The 21,456-nt window shown below is 39.7% G+C and overlaps 1 protein-coding gene and 1 long non-coding RNA gene across 4 annotated transcripts in view; one reads left to right on the forward strand and one right to left on the reverse strand.

Moving 5' to 3' along the window:
• Positions 1 to 14,528, reverse strand: part of LOC114940297 (uncharacterized) — a 107,149-nt gene extending 92,621 nt beyond the window's left edge. Inside the window, exons 1-3 of one of the 3 annotated variants that reach the window (XR_003821425.2) lie at positions 14,452 to 14,528; positions 14,182 to 14,354; positions 13,462 to 13,555 (exon numbers count right to left, since the gene is read on the reverse strand). This is a non-coding gene — a long non-coding RNA (uncharacterized LOC114940297). Of the gene's footprint in view, positions 1 to 59; positions 554 to 13,461; positions 14,355 to 14,451 lie in introns of those variants that run through there. The other 2 variants (XR_003821424.2, XR_003821423.2) reach the window with 2 other exon arrangements.
• The window catches only part of Antp (homeotic protein antennapedia), a 237,807-nt gene that overhangs the window by 18,942 nt on the left and 197,409 nt on the right, over positions 1 to 21,456 (forward strand). The gene's annotated exons all lie outside the window — the stretch shown is intronic.

Here is a 21,456-nt window from a genome sequence, read left to right on the forward strand (position 1 = left end):
CATTTCTTTAAAAAAAAAATACATCGAAAAAGCTTTTGATAAATCATAGAACGAATTAGAACATATCGTGATAACAACGACCTCGAGGTTTTATACAATAATGAAAAATTCTTGGAGCTTTTCGAATTGCGCCTATAATCTGCTTCTCATCGAGATTTTAATTTACTACAAAAACCTCAAGATTTATAGAGAAGTGCGCATTTTGCTTTTTGGATCTATATAATCCGTGACTTAACGGGACTAACTACCACAAAATACTTTGCGGAAGCATGACAATGTCGGTGATCGGACAGCCATGCATTAAACAATTTTTTCTTTGGTCGAAAAACGGGACTACACCTATTTTCGTAGAATTGAAGGGAAATAGGTCGTGTTCCTTCTCTCTTTCTCTCGTTCTCTTTCCAAGGTTGTTCCACTTTTAACATGGCTTTGAAACGAACCGTGGATCTCGTAAATCTAGGACTACGTGGGAGATAACTTTTTGTCGGCTTATTTTACACGCCACAAGTATTTTTTCTTTTTTCACGATACAGGTCCGTTACTTCTTTGTTACCTAAATTAAAATAAAAAAAAATTGATTAAATATTCTTACGAGCTCTCACAGGATATATGCATTGTCTAATACTTGCCAAAAATTCTGCTGTAACAAATGATATATTTCAAATTGAATTATTATAATCATATTATTAAATGTAATATTAAAAAAAAGGTATTAATTTTTGCAGCTACTTTAGGTGGAAGAATTAGTCATTTTAGCGTTTAATTTTATGTACGTATTAACTTTTATCTTAATATGTAAATTTTAAATTATTGCAACGTTGATAAAATTTAACTTTTAATATCTCCCTGAAAACTGACTCCAAACAACCAACAATAAGATTATTCTAAAACGAAACGCTAATTCAAAATGGCAGACGCGAGCCGTCACCCTTGCCTCGGGCTGCGAATTCGCAGGGGTGCAAGAACAAAAATAAATGATATTCCTTCACCCTCCGGATAGAAAACGGAGAAGTGGCTGCAATTGTGAAACAAAAGGCACGATAATTGTATTCGCTCCCCAGGCGACGAGGAGAAGGGTGTGTTACGAAGAGGGATGGGAAACGTAACGGGAGTTCATATTAAAGCGCGAAGAAATGTCACGTTAATTTGTAATCGCTTTTGTGGTTGGCTGATAGTCGCGCCTCTATTGAGTGATCTCGAGCCACGGCCGGGTCTTATACTATTACGGTCAGAACGTTTCTGCAGGGGAGCCCATGATGGTTATGCAGATCAACATGGGGTGTTGCGGTGGCTGACAGCGGTATAATAACTTGCCCCCAGCACGGCATCGTTTTGAAATAACGCCGAAATAAAGCATAACCCCTTTCACTCCTCCACACGTTGTTTCGTATATATGGTATATATAAAATGGTTCGCCACAAATGGCCGCTGTGACGAAAACCACGACTATCTTCTAAACTGCGACGTCGCACGTAACAATACTCGGCGAGGGTGATTTCTCGCACTCGTAACGAATTTCATTCACTCGGGAAATAATTCGCAATTGCAGTTATAAGAAGCGCAACATTTTTTTTTATTCAATCTTTTATCACGGAAGCCTACTAACGGGTAAGAAGTTTCAATCTGCGAATAGATGGCAGTTCGCCAAAAGAGAGAGGATAAATGTTCGTTTGGTGAGTTTGGAGTTAGATTTCCGTGTCTGTGCCGAAGGAAAGCGGGGTGGAAGGGTGAGACGGAGGGAGAGATAGAAAGTCAACTGGCAACAGCGTGCACGTGATGTATCGCGGCATCGAGCATTCGAGCATTGGCCGAAGAAGAAAAAGATCGAGAAGCGAAAGAAGTTAAAGTAGAGGACGGTGAACCGGGTCCTGTGCGCGGGGTGGCGACGAACGGGGATGGTCGAGTCGATCCTTTCGGAGAGCGAGAGAGGAAAAGGGAGAGAGGCAGCTACTTGGGCCACCGACTAGGAAGGAGTAAAATAAGGGGTTGCTCGGCGCCGCCGCCCCATGCTTGGCTTGCAAACCGACTTCCGTCCTCTGCGCGCGAGTATTCAGACGCCGGCGGCGTTTTTACCAGAACGCGAAGCCCGGGTGAAAAAAGAAGCGAAATATATAGAGCGCCCTCCTCTCTCTCTCTCTCTCGAGCTCTAGACGTCGCGGGCTACTAGAGCCAGCTATCACACAGCCTCTCGTTCTGTATACACCCGTATACGCGACGGGACGGAGTCTATAATATATCTCTCGCCTTATCTGCCGCACGCTGTTTACTGCCCGATAGACTCCGCAGATAGGAGAACCCTGTATCACCGCCCCGCGAGAGAGAGAGAGTCGAGAGGAGAGAGAGAGAGAGAGGGAGAGAGTCACTTACTTTTATATATGTTGTTACTTACGTCAGTGAGGAGAGCACGCGCGGGAGGGAATCCGTGAGACAAGTTGGAAAATACTGATGGCCAGAATGAGATACGAGAGACGACCGTCGCCGTCGCGGCTACGCAAAAGCTACAGGGTCCCTCTTTGTGCTGGAAATCTTCGTTCGCGTCCGTCACGAAAAATCATTTTCGTCGAATCTCGGCATATGTGTATCGCACGCCCGCTCTCTTCGATGCCGCACAATCATCCCCGATCTGCTATGAAACTCTTTAAAGATGGCGGCGATTTCATCCATTCACCGGTAACGCCCGATTTTGACCATTTTTTAATTCAATTTTTAAATAATTTAACGAGTAAATATTCCAATCTTCCATCTAGATTGATATTTCCGTGATAATTTTATTACAGATGTAGATATAAAAATGCAAGAGCGATATGCAAAAAAAAATCGTGCATTAAATACGATATAATTTTTTTTCGTTTTTTATGTTTAAGACATATTGTATATGCTACATATTCTTGTGATATATCTCACTCATAATACGCGTGTGCATAAAACTAGGCAAATGAAAATCATGCTTCATCATCCCTTGTGGTTTTTCTTAGTAGCAATCTCTTCTATCTGCGTGAATAAATGTCACACGAATGAATTCCCACTTTAAACTACATGATTTATGAGTTCTAGTCCGTATTCCCGATATTTTCCGAATTTATTACGAATTTAATACTGGATTTTGGCGAACGGCACTTAATCACTGTTTTAGCCACCAAAGTTTCGCCGTTAATCTCTCGCTTTCGGACTGATACGATTCAGCGTTTTCCCGTCTCGCGCGCGACGTATAACGAGAAACGCGTGCGCGATTATAATGCCGTGTGCCTCTAGTGAACTATCACGTATAAAAGGAAAACGAGAGAAGCTTCGAACATCATGTATAGCCGCGGAGTAAGTATCAAAGATACACAACGAAAGGACAAGCGTTTGTCCTCGCACCGGAACTTTGTTCGTTCCGGTTGCAGATTGACGAGCCAAGTTTTCTCGTCCCTAGAATTTGGGTCGGGATACACCTCTTCTTTCTTTTCCTTTCCTTTCTTCCTCGTTCTCCTATCTCGCTTAGTTTTCATCCCCACTCTGTCCACATCTCTGTGACTTCCGAAGCGAGCTCTCTCAGGCCCTTGGTAATTTCGTGGCAAGTTTTTCTCGCTTGACGTTCGGTACCTCATGAAAGTTTGATGACGAAAGCAGAAGTTAAGAAACTGCGTCGTACTGTTTGGAGGTGTATCAGTGCCACGTTTCCGCGTCCAACGAAGTGACTCGACTCTGCCGCGTAAAAAGTCTCCGCGAATAACTTATTTGTGCAGAGAAGAAATGATAATTTTTTCTTTTCGCTCCGATATAAATCTCCGGTAGAAACGTTTCGCGGACGCGAAATAAGAATGCAGTTGAGAATGACTACTAGCGCGACTATATATTTTACATAAAATATATAGAATTAAAAAGTTCCGCGATAAATCTTTTCAAGAGCGCGCGCGCCACAGTTTGCGACACGCGAATTAAATCGAAATTCAAAAGCCATCTTCACGAGAGAGACAAGCGCCATATTTGGCACGTGGAGAGGAAGAGACAGAGAGGCATCGTGGGGTGAGAAGAGAGAGAGAGACCTTTGAAACGTTTCGTTTCTCTCCCCCGTTCTCTCACCGGAAGGGCCACTCGGAGCAGCTGTTATCCCGCCGTTGATCGCACTTTGTTAAACCAACCGGGGGAATAAGTCGAAGCAAGTTTTTCCTATCTCGTAACACGTTCCCACCCTTTTAACTGTCGATTTTTCGAAGATAACCCCTCAGTGCTACTCGAGCATGCGGTCAAATCCTAGTGCATCGTGATTTTATTTCTTCTATACTATACTAACTAAGCGTATGTCTTGTCATTTCTAATTCTTTGCAATCGACTCTGTAGGAGTTGAACTTTTCAGTATTCTCTTTCGTTCATATTACATATATAGGAATAAAGTGTTTTGTTCAAAGTTATATAGTGTGTTTCTGTTAAACAGTCTAATGTAGAATAGTGCCGATTTGGAGTCAATGAGTAAATAGACGAGCAAACTTTTGCAGTGTACTGAAAAATAAAAGGGAATTTCTTTTGAGCTCTAATGCGCTGCCCTCCGTATATATTTACAGAATGCTGCCAAGGAATTGTCTGGACTCTCATCATTTATGAATCATCACCACAGTTGGCAGTATCAGCTTTTGGAGTTTCAATAAAATATAATTCAAATTAATATGTGTAGAAAATAATTCATATAATTGTACAGTTCATATATAAATATTTATATACGTTAGAAGAGAGAGAGAGAGTTGCTGTAAGTATATTTTTTCTTCTCGCGCGAAAAAGCACACGTTTGCGTGTTATACGAAAAGAAAAACCGTTTAAATTAAAATATATAAAATGTTCCTTATGTATTATTGAATAAATTATTATTATTATTATTATTATTATAGAGCGATTGAATTATTTATAATAACGTCACTTTTTTGACCAACATTTTCATTTCAAAATCTTTTACGAAATTTCTTTCGCACAACTTTGTTAATAACGTCTCGACTTGATAAAGAATGGATTGTGAATATCTGAAATATGATAATAAATGTGAAATATCATGAGGACCGCGCGGAAAGTGCCCGGGTAGCTTGCGATCCCTCATCGTACAAAGCCTTCGATAAGGCCGCTATTGGAATCTCGATAGAGCAGGTGGAACGAGGCGCACGAGAAGAGGGTGGGCTGGAGATCGGATTTGAACCGTCTCGAGGGAGAAGGGCGAATAGGGACCCTCAGGATATGAGGAGCGGAGAAGAAGGAAGATTTTGACGGTATTTGTGCACGTTTCGGCACGTCTGTGTGCCCGTACGCGCGTCTCCGCGTGGGTGTCTTGGTATCTCCGGGGATAAAATGTAGATGGATGAGCCATAGATTTATACCAATCCCCGTAATATCGTATCTATGCGGAGCAGAAGGGAGGGGATGGCACGAGGACGAAGGGTGAAGAGTAGTTAGAGGGGTCTGTCAACGCGACGCCATGACGCATTGCGATCAGCTGCTGATAGCACACCAAAGATTTATTAAAGAGCTATTTACGGTCTGTTTCTGCCGCGAATGGTCAACGAGAAGAAAAAGAAGTGCACGCATGCATGTAGTTCATTTTTGACGTAACTTCCTATCCGGATCTATCCGATACAAATTATGAAAAATATTCCCCATTAGCGAGGAATACGATTATACGAAGATGATCGAGTTATTTATCAACGCGATGTAATTACGTATATATATTTCTGTTTCGTTACATCGCGACGCGAGTAAAATATGCCATCGCGGAGCGTAATACTCGGAGCATCGTAAACGATCCAGTATCCTTTCGCTTCACGTATCGCGGAAAGAGTTAGGGAGTCATTGAAAAAGAGAGGTTTTGTCAGAATATAGGATATACCGGCGAGGATTCGGTCGGAATTGTGATGAGGTGGTGGAGGGGTAAAGGACGGAGGAGGGAGAAAGTTAGGGTAGGGATGGAAGCAGATATATATCCACGGCAATGCGTTACGGGTTCAGCTAAATCCGCCATGATGAATGTGTTGGCGGGAATAAATCCGCAATGCACACCCCCACTGCCTTCATCCTCCGCTGTGCCACCCCCTTCCCCCCGCCTCTCCCCTTGTACCCCCTCGCGCCATCTTTCCCGCCCCTTAACGACTCGTTCTCATACACTCTCGAAACGCATCTTTCTCTCTCCCTTTCGCGCGATTTCAACTTTACCGTCCTTTTCTGTGTCTACCTCTCTTTCCTTTCTTCGCTATTCTAGATGCATCTTCGCATTTCTGCTGCAACCTGCAACTGAGCTTGCGTTACTGCTACCTCCTACAGCGATTTTGTGATAAAGTCGCGTGGGCTTTTTTTCTCCCCCGACACTTATCATCTTTTCGCGTAAATATTCCAATTGTACCATTGATACACAACGCACAATTGCGAGATACATTATGTCATCGAGACAGTTCAAATATTTTCAAAGCTTTTGCTTCGGCCCTTTCGTTTTACATTTTCAAAATGCCATCTCTAATAAATCATCTCGCGCGAGCGAAAAATAATATACACCGTGTACACAATTGTTAAAGTTACACGATATATTTTCAAAGTTTTTTTTTCCGACGTGAGTGCTTGTCAACTATTATATTATACGATACATAAACATTATACCGTGTTTTCCTAGCAGGGAAATATTTCGATAGAAAATTTACAACGCGACTTTTATTCGCTCACTTTCATTTTATCCTCGCATCCAAGATTCTTTTGCGAAAAACCTTGACTCGGACTGCTACTGCAATTAGTACGTCCAACATATACTGTATATCGTATATTGTGGCGCCCATGATAAAGCTGTATAGCATCGTTGGGCGCATGCGCGGCGGCGCACGTGATCAACGCACACACGTACCAAATACGCCTGATCATGCTCCTCGAACGCCGACGTTTTATTTATATATGTCTGCGCGAGGCAGGTAGACATTTATTAGGATTTATCGATCGTATTATTTCACGCCCAGCGTACTTTTTTGTGTGCGTGTGCCCGCTTTTAGTATAAGATGCAATAAGTGCGACATGATAGAAGTTCATTCAACAAGCGTAAAAGGTGGTAGCTGAAGGCACCGCGGTAATCGCGCGAAATATAAATCTCGAGTAATAATTGAAATATCGAGGATATTGATTTTTTTTATATTGCTCTATTTAAATTTATTTATATGTAGAATTTTATTTTTATATTTGCGTATCCTCGAATTAAAAATATTCTAATATATATATATAATTTCTCACGTTAGCAAATTAGTAAAGAATTATATACGATCGAGTATATTTTTCACGGAGCGATTGAGCCATACGAAGGCGGCAAGTAGGCTTATTTAAAGCTAGTTCAGAGAAAGCAGCGGGAGATGGTCCAGAAGAAGGAGAAGATAGAGGCAGAGAGACGGGGAGGGGGAGGAGGGAAGGGAGAGGCAGGAGAGACGCAAGCTCAGACACACACCGGTCGGGTTATTTATTGTAACGAGGACTTATGGCGACAGATTTAGGAATTAGGGTATCGCAGCAGGCCCGGCCCCTAGCAAGGGTTTCCATGGAGAAGCCCGTGCGATACAAACACGTAGGTGTATTCCACGGCATACAAATACGACGTCCTAGGGCATCCTATCCTACGTGAGCACGTATGGACCCACGTGATACCGCAATAATCCATGAGGATTATCCTCCGTGTTCAAGCGAGCGAGTGAGGGACTATCTGGCCACCGAACTGGCCGAATATTCGTATCGCCGGCGGATACTGGCCGGGAAATCTGATTGGAAGCATTCGCGGTTCTCTGTATCTCTTTCTCCATCTCTCTTTCTCTCTGTCGCGTGTCTGCGCAAATATTCTTCTTCTCTAACTCTTGTGCGCGAAAAAAATAGCGACTATATTTTCCATCAAAATTGCGAGAATACACATTGAGAAACCGAAAAACTCGACGAGCCAGGCCAGCGGTCCTTGTTAATCCCGCTGGGATTTAACCTTCAGAGAAAGTTTAATACAAAGTTTTAAATCAGATAACTGTGAAATATATAGCCTGCGAGAATCGTAAATCAACACTTGTCCTGTCGGAAAGTTAAACCGATACACAATTTTGTCGCGCGAGCAAGTCGGAAGGAGCGAGAGAGAAGACTGCGCGAAAAATAACGTATTCATTATTATCTTTATTATGACACGAATCGCGAAAAGATAGACTCTTCGATCCGCGTCTATATCTAGGTCCGAGTCATCAAAATAAATTACGGTATTCGATATCCGCGTGCGCGGTGACCAAAATCGAATAATCGATTTATAATGGGCGCAAAACAACGCGCGGGATGATCTATGCTAAATTAAACCGCGATATTACTTTGGACGTATCATGACTCATCCGCCGAAGAAACTTGCGAAGTGCGGTATGAGGAACGAGGAGTGGGAAGAAGGAGAGAGAGAGAGAGAGAGAGAGAAGAAGGCGAAAACCGCAGGCGGAACAGAACCGCGAGTCTTAGGCGAGAGCTGCATGCACGATGAGTAGAGAGGATAAATAACCGACTGCAATAAGCCCGCGTGAAATTATGAATCCCTGTCAGCCCTGGTCTTCCCGTCTCCTACGTCGTGTATCTCGGACTCTCCAACCCTCTCTCGCTTATTATTTTTTCGGGGAAAGAAGCTGCGTGGGCTTGAACCGGGGGAGAACAAGGGAGAAACCCCATTACGAGGCGCGTCACGTGCCATCGAATAATGAGGATTCCCAGGAATGCGGTGCATTTTGAATCGCGAGAGAAATTTGACGAATAAGTGCTCCCAAAATCGAGATAATTAGAAACACGATATTTAAATTCATCGCGAAATCATGGTTTGCTCAATCGATACCGATAAACCCGGAGTTCGATGCGAAATTCCGGAGAGCCCTGCAGAGAAACATCGAGATACAAAGTTTTCGCGAAAAGGGTTGGAGAGATACATAAGACTGATTTATACAAGTCTCGCGCGAGCGCGCGCGCGCGCGCGCGCGAGAGATCAACAACCCGAGAACTGTTTAGCCGATGCATCTCATATTTATTTATTGGTGGCCGGAGTGTGCCCTGGTCGTAGTAGTCGCTCGCGATTCTGGCTCGAGCGAGCTCGGCGAGGGGCAACGCCTACCGACGCCGGCAGTCGTCGGTGTATATTTCCTCTTGCTCCTTTTTCAAGGCTCTGCGATTCCAAGCCGGCAGCCTGAATCGAGATAGGAACCGCGGGAACAGTTGCGAGACGAGACGACGAGAGGGAACGGGAGCTGGGGGTGGAATAGGAGTAAGGGCGGAAGTGACGCCGGCGCCTCGGCGGAGCCGAGGCAGGGCGCCGGTGCGCTCCGATGCCTTTCTATCGCGCTTTCCTCTTTCTGGCAGCACTATGTCTCCGTTACGTCATCTCTCCTCGATTCGCTTTTCTCTCGCGACCCTCTCTCGTTGACCCCTTCCTTCTACTAGCTTCGACTAGGTATTCCCGTATTTCGCAGCAACGGATATATTAAACGCGGAAACGATTGGCAAATTCGATCACCGCGAAATATGACAGTCCCCGTTTCATCATTTTATCATTCTTTCCCATTGCCGGTGAAAATCGAGGATGTGTATCATTTGTAATCTCTCTTTTTCTCCTTGGCAAATTTTAAGAATTTCTGAAAGAAATGAACGATTCCGGAAAATTTGGAAATAAAAGATAAGAGGCAATGTTTCGAATATTTTCTCCCCGACGAATAATCAACTGTCACTTGGCGCCGCGTCAAGTTATAGCGCGTTCGTGATCGTGATTTCCTGGCCTGATACGTGTTGACGAACGCGTGGCTCAAGGCACCTCTTTATTATGCACGATCGAGTCGTCGCCTATCAAATATCGAGATGACGTAACTACTCCAACTAACTCTCCTCTGCGAAATTAAATGATGACTTGTGCAATGCATTTTTCTCATAATTGCACGTATATTTTATTCGCGTTTTCGGACGAGGGGCGATACAAAAAATGGAATTCCCCGGCCGTGTGTTTTTGTCCCTCGCTCGATCATCCCATTACAATTGCTCACCGAGTCGGAATGTTTCCCCCGCATGCGATACATCTATCTACGTATGGCAGTCACGAACTCTTCAGCACGCGGTTACGGGAGTCACCTCGTGCAAAGACGCTCGCCATATCGATATATACATACGTAGCGCAGTGGTTGTATACGTTGTACCCACGTCGCGGATATCTCCTCGCCTTCCACTTCATGTCGTTCGTACCGTTTGACGTATGGAAGATTAACTACAGGCACGTAGCCTCATCTGTCTATCTCGCAGCGTGTAATCACGTGTACGCGACCAAGTGCATCGCAAGAGCAATCAGCGCCGGCCGCCAGCGACTCAGCTTTGATTAATTGAATCCGCCCTGAGACACGTGGTTGGCATACTCCTCCGTTGGTGCACGCACGCATATTTACCTTGCACCCTCTGACGACGTGGGAATAAAAGGCCCCGCGGAGATAATGATATCGGAGATAATGTATCGCTGTTTAATGATTGCAGCTTGAGAGAATCGACGTCGATCGAATATGCGCAGCCGGATAATTCTCGGTGATCAATTTATTAAACGTACAACCCGAATAATTTGTTCGAGTCTCGATCGCGGATTATATTTTTATTCATACACAATGACGTAATAAATAATGCTTATAACAATGCAGGCAAATGTAACTCATTAAGCTTCAGCGTGGATGGCAGACGACGATTAATAGTCAGTGATTACATTGCACTATTTTACGAGCGTGAGCTTAACGCGCTCTCGCGCATTACAAAAGTTAATAAATAATAATGCAGCGTAATAAATAATATCGAAGCTGTAAGGTAGATACGTTTCGGGGTAGTCAGGGTGAGATTTCGTCATTTCTAAGTCGCGTTGTCAGAAACGAAAGTGCGAAGGGTAAAAAAATTATTCGCGGTTACATTAGCCCGTTGTAACGAACGTTTGTTAGCCCAATCGTTTGCCCCCTCTCTCCCCCACCCCTCCCAATCACATTACACCGGGTTGGCCCGGTTCGTCCGGTAATTAACAGGTAATTATTTATAATGGAACAATGGAATTTAAATTAATAGTTTAGTTTCATTAATAACTGCGCGTAATTTCGGCCCCGTGTGTGTCAGTGCTAAATAAAATATATGAACCGGTGAGCCCCGACGAGGCCGCATTACGGTCTGGTAATGTGCGTGCTGCATCACAAAACAGCGGCCTCCGCCACCTCCAGCTATCTCTCTCTCTCTCTCTCTCTCTTCTCGCAGCCTCCACCGACGCGCGCACACGCCCGGGCTAGAATATAACCACTCTACGTCACGTCTGTTATAAACGCGTAAACACGTGCTGGTGCCTCCCCTGGAAGCGCATCCCCCCTCTTGTCCACTATCAAGTAAATAATGGCGCATTAAGCTTTTTCATTCGTATTTCGGTATATACACGTGTTGGAGATGCGATGCGATGCGATGCGACGCGACGCGACGCGCGCGTGCCGATGTATGCACGTGTGCAGAAGTCGTCGCGTGTTCGCGCGCGAATCATGTATAGGTGTGCATGCAAGTGCATGTGAATCGCGCGACGCACGCCAGCAGGTTGCCGAAGTTAATGTGACAGAACTCTAATTTAATAGATTCTTATCGAGGAAAAATATTAAATATAATTATTTAGGTGTTAATTACTTGCTTCTCCTTAAATATAAGCCTAACGAGGGAGGGAATTAAAAAAAAAGATATTTATTTTAAAGTCGAGATATATGGCAATTAAGCTTTTAGCTATACGGTTGAAAAAATCGAAGCTGTGTACAAAATAAAATTTGAACAAATAAATATAATATATTTCTATTATAATTATTTTCTAAATTTTTCATTATAACAATGATAAGAATATACGCAGCTATCAACCGGAATCACCGATCACGCGCTAACGTTTCCTCCGATATAATTTAAATTTAGTTAACCCGTGCCTGTGTCTGGTTAAGAATGTGAATCGCTTGCGCGTGGCTGAATCTTATATAAGGCACTAATGCATTATCCTGACTATGCCGAAAGAGGCTTGCTTGGGTACGGTGTATGCAAGCTCGCGGACCGGAATGGAGTCGTAGGATAGCAATTTCGACCGAGCAGTAATAAAGCACGTCTGCGCGCCGAAATCCTGATGAATGGCCGCGCTTAGGCTTGAAATGGAGAAGCGACGAGCGCTCGCACTTACTCATTCTGCTATACTCTCCTCTCTTATAGCTTCTCTCGCACCTACTCTCTCTTTCGTACTCCTTCACTACGTATATTTCCCTCTCATATTTGATCCTATTACTCTTTCGCACTTTCCATAATCGAGCTTTGCGTATTTCAATATGCTTAATACTAATTCATATATTTAGTTGACGCAGCGCGTTATAGAGTTGTATATACGAATTTGCTTATATATATATATATTTGGGAATTTTATAGGTAATTTTGTAAATTATTATATAATTTTATAGCATGCCAATATAATTGACGTAAAATATGAAATGGAACAGTTATATTCGTGTAATTAATCTCGTTTATATGCAGATTGAGAGAAAAAGATATTATGATTTAGAGTTCATATAATATTTATTAAATTAAATGAAAAAAGTTTAATTAATAATAGACTAAAAAAATTAATTCTCTTATTGGAATTAAGAATAAGACGTGATTTTTAAATTAAAAATATTAGTCAACTTGGTTCTATTTAATCCATGCGCAATATGTGCATAAAATATATATATATATATATATATATATTTTTCTCGGTCACATTAATATCTAAAGATCTTTGCATTGATAAGTTATTGACAAATAATCCCCAACAACAATAGAAAGTACGAAATATATACAGACGGCAGACATATATACGTGAAGAAGTGGGAAGATTGTCAAGGAAGGTGAATGGTATATTGGGCACTGAAGCTCAATAAATCTGCTCATCCCGAATTGAGAATGTAAAATATATGCAGCTCGTGTCTGCGAGAACGCGCGCGGAAATTTATCAGCACCATGCTTTCGATGGGCTGGTACTGATTCTAATTTATTCGACCTCGTTGAAGTTTGGAGCGTTCTTAGGGTGAAAATTTAGAATTCGTTAATACGTCGAGCTTAAAAGACAAAATAATTTACCACTCTCCAGTACGAAGCGTAGCGGCGGAGATTATTGCACATGTTGATTTGAAAAACATAAACATATACAAATTATATAGCATATCCAAAATAAAAAATATTATTATTATGAGTAATTAAATTTTTCATTCAATTTTAAAGCAGAGATTTAATAAAGAAGTTACGTAATTTATAAAGATATTTTTTAGTATATAAATTTCTATTTGAAGAATATTCTAAAATAAAATCTAGGTTATTTTGCGTGCACATTATATTGCATAATAATGTAAAATTAATCATGCAGAGGTAAATGAGCAGCTAATTTTATAAGTAGCAAAACAATATAAATTAAATAAGTTGTAAATTACTTACGCTAGGGTTGCTTCGCCGTTGCCCAATGTCTCTCCAAGCCTCGTTCTCCTCTCCTATATCCTTTGCCGCTTATTTATGACACTCACAACACTCGCTAAAACAGTCAATTACGATCATCGCGTGCACACGGTAATTAGCAGATTACTACATTGCGACGCGACACTTTGCACAGCACTGCCGACGTAAACTTTGTTGTATTTACACGCGTACTATATTTTGTTCCATCGCAACAAGAATGCGATGCAAGAATGAAGTAGTCTCGAAAATTATGCTCCCAATTTTATATGCAACTTGCTGCGGCGTAGAATTCATATTTCTACAGATGGCTTTTTTTGACTTTCTGAGTTGTGTTCGACGTTGAATGAAAGGTGAGAGTAAAGATAGTGTTCAATGTAAATTTCTTTAATGTAAATTGTATGTAAAAGTGTATATGCTCTCTTTTTATAATGAGAAGTTATATAGGTAATTATGGTTGCGGCAAAACTATCTTTACTATTATTGCTAATTAATTGCATACGTTTTCATCATTGAACATAACATTATGATTTTAATAACATGATTTTACACTACAAGAGTGTGAATAAATAATTTACGATAATACATGATCTCTGTCGCATGATTTCGAAAAGTAACATGACGATACGCAAAGTTTCGTCGCGTGAATGATAATAAGACGTCTGCGTATAAACATAAACACAACAACGCGCTAAGCATACATACGTCGCAAGGCCGAGGTTAAAGATGACATACCAATGATACACCGTCGCCATATTTAATGTTATCAAATATATTTATATTACGAAATATTCCTTAAATTTCAAATTAGATTATTATCATGGTTTCTCGTTACATTAATCGACTTTTGATCAATTGTTTATTAATGAATAATTAATCTGAAAGTCAGACAGAATAAAATGTACAAAATAAATTCATTTTTTAGTGCGTTAAACATTTGATTCACGATATTCGACATTCGTCTTCGATACTTACTTCCTGCGATCGCATTCCTCGAAGGATAAACACGACAATGAAAACGGAGCAAATCCTGCCGTTACCTGCTCGTTCGAGTCCCGTAACATAAATGACAAGGCCACGACGTAAGACGCAGCAATGGTACATAAATAATAGTGACAATAGAGGGGGAGAAATGAGTGAGACGCACTACAGCTTACGTATGTCGTGACCTTGTTATCATTCGCATCGGGAGATTCGGACAAGCGGGTGGTAATACGAGCCGCTCCTCTTTCATTATCACATATTATCTTTCGAGGAATGTGATTGTAGAGTATTGAAAGATCCACAGAACGCGTTTTATTCCAACTAACGGTCACCGATACGATTATTAATATGATTGATTAATTCCTATGATTAACGCTTTAATTAAAGAGGAGAAGATTGCCTATTAAAGGTAAACATTTCGCACGATTTACTGATTTGAAGTAGAAACATTAATTTCACGTGACTTATATGTATGTCTCTTTGCAATGTAACGCATGTAATATTGAATCTTGACATATTTTCACAGCCCATTTTCTTAATTGACTTTCCAATTTTTCAATTATAACGCTTACTATATTATTTAATATAAGTATGTGATTGTAATTAATTATATATATAATTTTATATATATGTATATACATATATATATACCTATATTGATACCAATCAACCGTGTAACAAAAATTCAATCTTTATATGGCGTATATCGGTGATTTATTAAAACGCGTGAAAATTTTATATGATTTATATACTTGATAAAAATCTATCGCGCGTGAATAATAAAAAAAATAATGATATATTTTCGAATATATTGCATTCTACGGATATTTATATCTTTAATTTTAATTCGTATATTTGTTCACACACTTGTTATAACACAAGATATTAATATAAAAATCATATATACTATTAACATATGTTTAAAGATAATATTGTCGCGAATTGTGCGTGTAAAATTGGCCGTGAACAATGTTCAAGCTAATTTTCGCATTGTAATAATGTACCGAAATCCGCGACGCATGTGATTATAACAAAGTGCCGTGCAAAGTGTCGCGCGATCGTCGTAATTTGTTGATTAGTGCGCGCACACAATCGTACTTAATCGTGTTTTCGCGAGTGTTGTGAGTGCCATAAATGAGCAGTAAAGGTAACCAAAAAAGGAAAAAGGTCCGAGAAGGCATAAGGCATTAAGGTAAAATTTTTTCTATTTAATTCATATCGTTCCCTACCTATAAAATTAATTCTTTATCCCTATTTCATATTGATTTATTTTATACCTAATTTTCACAAATACATAATCTTTTAACATTTTTTAAAATAATTCAACACTTACCAATTTGATGTGCAACAACGGAGTTGTATAGACAATGTTGATCTATAAAATATAAACATATAAATATTATAAAATAATTATCAAAATATTTAAATTATTTGTAGTATTTTAAATAATTTTTTGAAATATTGAAATTAATTTAAAAACTGAAATAAATATTAATTTTCATATTTCAAAAAATGATTTAAATATTTTAATAATTGTTTCATATATAAGAAAAAATATTTATATATTTATATTTTGCAGATCAACATTGTCTGCAACTCCGGTGTTGGTGACATCAAATTGGTGAGTGTAAGTAAATTAATTTTATTTTAATTTTGACGAGTATCGAAATAAAACTAGTAGTCTTTTCAAGGTTTTCTTTTCTGACGATTGTCTGTATATAAGACGATTTAAATCATTGTTTGTAATTTTATTAATTAATCTCTGCGTTTTTTAAGGAAAACATATAATTACAATAAATATAAAAATTGATAAATGATTCACAATACATTCTAATGATTCAACAAGGAATTAAATCTTAAAACGCTGTTATTAAATACATATTTTATTCTTACCTAAAGAAGCATATCGAGGAGATTATACCGCTACAAACTAAATTAATCAATAGAGATCCATAGGGAGTTATTGAGATCAATTGGGAGCAATGCGAATAATATAATACTATATATGTATAATACTTGTGATAAAAATTGAAGAACAATATCGTTAGCTCTATTCGAGATTTTCACGTATAAGATCCATTAGGATACACTCTCTCCAGTAAGTTCACCTGGAGGTTACAAGCGGCAGCTAGTACCTATAGCGGCAACTTCTGGGCCTCTAAATCAGCCTCTGTGTCGTGATTCATGGAGGGCAACCTCTTGCCCCTTTCTCCGCTTACTCCTCTTGGGCACCCCTGCCCCTCTACCCCTTCTGTGTTTCCTCCTTACTCTCCACCCGCTTTCCTCGCCCTCTTACGACTCCTTCGGCAGTGACCTCTTGGACGACCCTTTTACCACCGTTGCTTCTACCTCCCACAGCTTCCACGATCTTCAACTTACGTAGTCTTTTACCTGTGTGTTTCTTATTTCTCTTTTTTACATTTATATTAGCAATCCAAATTGAGATATAAAAGCTATTTCTCTAGTCATACTTGTGTCTAAACACGTTTAATCTTCGACCAAAATTTTCATGTTAAATATGGAATATTGAGTTTATTAACAAATTAGTCTGCGATATGTTAATATAATTTTGTTTAGGTTTTTTTTAAATATACATTGTGATACAGTTAAAAGATATAAATGATATTTGCTATTATATTTTATTAATAATGGTTCGCGACACATTAAATTAGAGACGTCTTTCTCTCTTCGTATACCATTATAGAATTAACGCTTGACAATGCAGATACGAGATATTAGAAGTACAGCAGGTCGTGCACTTCCATAAAATATGCCATTTCGTGAAATCCTACGAGATATCTGTAGAAGAAGGCTATTTTCGAGCTCATTGAATAGACAGCCATGATTCTATGACCACAGAGCGTGCCAACTCTATTGTAGCGCTCTTCACCATTTTAGTCCCTTATTCTCTTTTCTACTGAAACGTAGTCATATATTTTAGCATGGTGGTTTGGCTTTAAGATCTGTACAATCTAATGACAACGACGTTCGTTTGCATCTCTCTCACAATGTGATCCGAAAATTAACTTTCCGAATTATTTTATCACATTTAAAAAAATATTTTTTAATAGTAAATATATTTGACTTAGATAATGTTTGATCTAACATTTTTAATAAATATTTTTGCTTAAATAATCAACAGTTTTTTTAACATTTATCTTATTGTTTAAACATGCAAGAGATATGCAGTTGAGTTTTCCAATTGTTTCAAAGCAATCATAATTCGTTCTCGTGTTGATTAAAAAACAAGAAAAAATTAAAATTATTTCTGTGATTGAGTGTGTCGCATCAATTATATCGCTTTCTTTTCATAGTTATATATTTGTCACGACACGTGTGAGTAAGAAGATCTTACCGATGTCTTGCTTAATTTATCGCGTAGGATAAGAATTTCTCTTTATCCAGAATTATCATCCGGAGTATATCTTTCCGTGTGAGAATGCGTGATGAATGTGACGGAAACACGAGAATGTAGTTTCTAATTAACGAGCCTACTTCGCTCTTAGAAGGCAGACTCAATTATTGTCGATATTGTAGAGGTGTGGAACGAATTCAGACCCAAGTGTTCGCACTTGTATCACGAACTGTGTATGCAAAAGCGAATATGTACGCGAATATACACACATTTCTCCGAGAGGGTGTGCGCGCATCCTTGTATATGTATATGGCTGGAAATACGTAAGGAAGCAAGGCATGAGCAATGGCTGGCAGCGTTCCGTAATAATGTTGTCTTCGTCGGCTCGTTTTATTTGCTCGCGGCACAAGAATGTAGCCTACAGTCCGCCTCAAAATTCATACCGGCGTTGCGCAATGCGATTGGCCCGTCGAAATATTTCGTAATCGCGCGATTTCTTCGCGAGATACGATGGAATTTAAGAGCCCGCACTCCGGCATCCGAATTTTTACGTTTCGTTCTGCGAAAGCGTAAAAATCGCGTATTTCATTTGCATATTTAAAATACAAAATTTACAAAAAAAAAAAAAAGAAACTACGCATTATTGATTAAATAACAAACGAATATAAAATTAGAAATAATTTAATAAAATTTGAGTTCTAATATTTCAGTGTTTTTCCAGAGAAAAATTAATGTGTACATGCGATCATTGCGAATTATCATTATACAATATAAAATGTATCATAATCTGAAACAAACGATGAAGATATAAATCTGACGTTTAAAATACCGCGTCTTATAAAAGCGCAGGATAACAATGGGAACTGACTGTTGCAAAAACATTAAGCAATGTATCAGACAGGTAGGGATGGTAGGCACGGGAAAAACGAAAAATAGGGTCGCGGCAAAAATGGGATGGGCGGCGAGAGAGCTGATATCGTTGCGGTATTCTAGAAGCGGGCAAGAAGGCAAGGAAATGAGCATCGGCAGGCAGATAAAGTCAGGAAAAATCGTCACCGTTCCTTTCGTCTCCACTCGGAGTCCTTCGGAGGGGCTAGATATAGGTGGTCGAGTAGAGTGGCACCGAAAAAGTATAAATTTCTTTAATGGCGCTAATAATTTCATATCGCATAATTTACTTACTGCGAAACGTAACGCCAGTAGCTACCAGAGGCATTAACGAGGAGCCTAATATTTATGTTGGTACTTGGTTCTCTCCGCCACCCAGATAACACCCTTGCTTTCAACCCCCTCCCACCCCCTCCTTTCCACCCCCCAATTCCGTGCCATCCCCTTTGGGCAACCTCTACCTCCTTGTACCACCGGCAGAAAGTCTCCCTCGGTCGGTTTGCGACGCGCCTTCGCATCTTCGTAACTAGATAAAAAAAAGAATATAGCGCGCGCTCTCTCTCTCTCTCTCCCTTTTTCTCTTCTCGAGATAAGTAGAACCTGCCACGGCTTGCTGCTTCTACGATCGACTGAGGACAAAGGAGGAGAGCAACGGACGAAGTACCACCGGTGATTTAATGCACATTTCTTTTAGGGGGAAAGCCTGGATCCCCGTCTTGATATCAGGAACGGCGTTATGTAAAACTAACTCCGCGTTAATTTGATCGCGGTTGACAATTTGTGAAAAGCGGGAGAGATGCGAAGATATTAATAATCTCACTGGATCTAAAAAAGATCGGCAGAATGCACGTATATGCTAATATATTATTACAATTATTCGCAAACTTTTGTTGATGATCTATTATAATTAATATTGCGGATTTCTTCTCTTTCGTTACTCGACTCATTAGCGATGAAAAAGTGCTACGTGAGACTATCGCTTTCGGTAAACCTGGTACAGGAATCTTGCGGTGACAATAATTTTCTCGTTGAATTTTGATTCTTCTGCAACCTCTGTTGATTTTTTAGATCCGGTAATGTCCTTGGATAAGTGGGAAACTCTTATCTCCCTAAGTGCATTACCAGCACCGCATACATTACTCCTTTACACACTTTCACAGGTATTAAGTACATACAGCCATGAGGAAGTTTATGAGAGGAGGTTCTCAACTAGAATATTTTAAATGTATGCAAGAACACGTTCCGCCCTTCTTCTAAAGCAACCACTGCGAAGTAATCTCCCTTTCATCATCATGAAGAACTGACTCACGTCATTGAGTTCTATAGAAGCGTATGCCTACCGTATATGCAATCTTTTCATTACTATAAATATTTTAATGCGAGGTAACCGTGACAATCGGTATCGTAAAAAAAAAATCATGATTTTAAAGACGATTCTTTCAATATTAATCTACTGAAAAAAAATGAATAAGCACAGACATATATGTATAATACATGTTTATTAATATTTTTTCGTTATATTAATATATAATATATAAATATATATAATACATGTTTGACTTGAATAATACGAAACCGTATAGACACAGTCGCCAGCATGGCGATGACAACGTCTCGCGATTATCAGAAGCGTCCGGTATGATATCCTTCCCTGGACCGTTAATGTGACAGGCAGCGTATTCCGCGACCATCTACGGGACCACAATAATAATAACTTTGTGCAGAATTGTGGAAATGGTGAATGTAGGCAACGCGGCGTATATAGCGGAAGGCAACGGGAGAGAAGCAGTGATGAGGATTCGGAAGAATTGTGGAAAGACCATACCCCGTTCAAACCACTTCGAATGCTTTCTCTTTTCTCCTTGTCTTATTTCCTTTCTCCATTTCTCGATTCTCCTGTTGCCTTCGAGAGAAACCGAGCGGGTGAAGAATAAGACACCAGACACATATTTTACGCCGGAGCTCTTCACGGATAGGGCAAAGCGTACGCGGCGAACGACGATGTCGCGTTTCTGAGTTATCGTTATATGAAGTAGTACTCTAAAATGTGTGTATGCATCCGCCTTCGCCTTCGGTCGGTATTCCTTTGTCGGATATAGGATGCTGTTCATTTTACGCCAAATAAAAGCGACATCAATATACAAACAGGAAGAAATATAATAATCTTATTTCATTTTAATTAGAGAAAGGGAAACATTTTTAAGTCTTTTTACATCTATCTATCACTTTTAATCAAATTATTCCCTCATAAACTTTATATTATATATATGCATAAATATATATATTTTTTAAATTATATATATATATATATATGTATTAATTTTAAAAATTATATATATAATATATAATTTATAGAAGAATTATTGCGGCTATGATTGCACTTTTAGAGGCAGTACACAAACTCTAATAATGCTCTGCATTCATAAATTCACGTGCATACAAGCGTGAATTTCGTTTCTCATCGCATCTCCACGCCCCACTGTCGGTACTTGATATACGATATCATTGTCATTCATTTCTCTTCCGTTTCATGCAGGCAGTGCATTGATCGTAGCAAAAGCTGAATTACACGGTGTGAATTCTAACATATCATGCCAAACACCTTCTGATTTTTTGAAAAGATTTGTCATCCTATCAAAACATTTTAATGTTTCTCATTAGAACAGCATTTTACAAATATTTTCTTCAACGCGTTTCTCTTTCTTTTTCTCATGCACATAAATATACATCATATACCTATATTTACCTGGTAT

Source organism: Nylanderia fulva, unplaced genomic scaffold (genome assembly GCF_048542155.1).
Source record: "Nylanderia fulva isolate GAGA-0341 unplaced genomic scaffold, ASM4854215v1 Scaffold16, whole genome shotgun sequence".
In the NCBI taxonomy this organism is placed as follows: Eukaryota; Metazoa; Arthropoda; class Insecta; order Hymenoptera; family Formicidae; genus Nylanderia; species Nylanderia fulva.